The sequence below is a fragment of the Limulus polyphemus genome, unplaced genomic scaffold (genome assembly GCF_000517525.1).
Source record: "Limulus polyphemus unplaced genomic scaffold, Limulus_polyphemus-2.1.2 Scaffold7838, whole genome shotgun sequence".
NCBI lineage: Eukaryota > Metazoa > Arthropoda > Merostomata > Xiphosura > Limulidae > Limulus > Limulus polyphemus.
In genome coordinates, this window is record NW_013673448.1 from 10,140 (window position 1) to 12,520 (window position 2,381).

Genomic DNA, 2,381 nt, shown 5'->3' on the forward strand with positions numbered 1-2,381 from the left:
AATGTTACTTTTATAAGGTGTTCAGTACCATGTTTGGATGTTAAAATAATTTTACAGTTTGAAAGAGAAATCGAATGTCATGTTTCTGTATTGTGTTGATTGACAACGGAGTTAGGAGGGTTTGTAACCTTTCTTCTAGGTTTTATAGATAGGCCCATGTATTTACATATTTTGTACCTCTAGATTACAGATGATGGAATTATGAAGATTCCAAAACGTTTAATAAATGCTTTCTGTTATTACGCTCGTGTTTTGTTTTATCATTAATTTACGTTTTCCGAAAAGTCGATTACTACTATATTTTTAATTTTCTTGTTTGCTAGAGGGAGCTGCTACCTGTGTTGATGATGTAATGATCGAGAGACTGAGAAATATCTAGAAGAAGGATTAGTTATAAATGCGAGATTCAGCTAGGTCGTAGTGAATAGTAAATGAGTATGAGATAGTCAGTTCAGTTCAGTGAAGTATTTGGATCTGTATTAGTGATCACGTATGTTCTGTTATTAGGTCAATAAGCTTTGAAATTGCACTAGTAAGTTTATACCATAGCGAGATATTTCCAATTGAAAGTCATTTATAAACTTAGGCCTACAAATCCCACCAGTGTACAAGCTTGTGGAAACGTTAAAGAAAAAATAACTAATCTTTTATCGTTACGTGGAGCGATCTTGGCCTCATTTTCCCCAAATGATTTAAAATAACCAGCCCAACAAAAGAATGAAGTTCTAACAATATGGATCATTCATCAAAAGTTATGGTTGAAACAAAAGATAGATCTGAAATGCTATTTTTTAAACACCTCTGATTTCGAACCGCAATGAACAAATTAAGAGGAATGTAGAGGAAAAAATATATAGTTAAGTTGTTTTTATAACAATGAAACACTCATGCGTGACCACAGTATTACTTCTTTAAAAAACTCCCTCTAAGCTACATTTTCGTGCATAATTATAAATATATATATACATTCACGTAGTTATTTTGTTGAAGGAATGTCACGAAAATATTTCAAAATTAAGTTGTTTTTTACGAGTTGAATGTGTACTAGAAATTAAAAACGCCTGTAAGTTTTAACAAACTAAACTTTAGGGTTTGTAATCTGAAAAGTTTGATAACATGATTGTGCTGTACTAATTTAACTTTAAGGTTTGTAACTTGAACAGTTTGATAAAAAGATTGTGTTAAATCACTTGAATCCCCAGTAAGATAAAAACAAAATCAAGAATACCATACTGTGATTTGTGTTTTCGTCGTTATTCCTCTCTGCATGTTCCTGTATTACAATCTTCAATACTCACTACAGTCCCATTTATAAAATTTTAAGTAAGAGACACACGTAAATCAGAATTAGAGTTCAGAGAAGATTGTAATTAATATCACGTTGTAATATGTTGGCCCTTCTTTCTGTCTCTTCTTTTTAGCAAGTTGTTATATTTGAATAGTGTAGGATTTAGGCCAAGAACGATGGCATAGAGCGTGAGAAAAAGAATTTTGAACATTTTACTATAAAAATATATATTTTTCAGAACTTTTACGCCCAAAAGAAATAAAATACACGTATTAATATAAAAGATAAGAAACATTTTATTGCTCAAAACCTTTGAGAAGGTATGGCCTCTCTTTCTTCCTCTAACGAGCCGCCATTGCTCATGAACCACCAAAAAGTTGTTTTTGAACCTGTATGAACATGAATGTTAAGTCATAATGTGTTTTACAAGCAACTATTATTTCGTTCCTTATAGTTGCTAACACGATATGAGTTTCTGTATCATCTTTATGATCAACTTTATAGTTGCTAACACGATATTAGTTTCTGTATCATCTTTATGATCTACTTTATAGTTCTTAACACGATATTAGTTTCTGCATCATCTTTATGATCTAACTTTATAGTTCTTAACACGATATTAGTTTCTGTATCATCTTTATGATCTACTTTATAGTTGCTAACACGATATTAGTTTCTGCATTATCTTTATGATCTGCTTTATAGTTCTTAACACGATATTAGTTTCCGCATTATCTTTATGATATACTTTATAGTTGTTAACACGATATTAGTTTCTGTATCATCTTTATGATCTACCTTTATAGTTGTTAAAACGATATTAGTTTCTGCATTATCTTTATGATCTACTTTATAGTTGCTAACACGATATTAGTTTCTGTATCATCTTTATGATCTACTTTATAGTTGTTAACATGATATGAGTTTCTGCATTATCTTTATGTATCTACTTTATAGTTGTTAAACGATATTAGTTTCTGCATTATCTTTATAATCTACTTTATAGTTGCTAACACGATATTAGTTTCTGTATCATCTTTATGATCTACTTTATAGTTGTTAAAACGATATTAGTTTCTGCATTATCTTTATG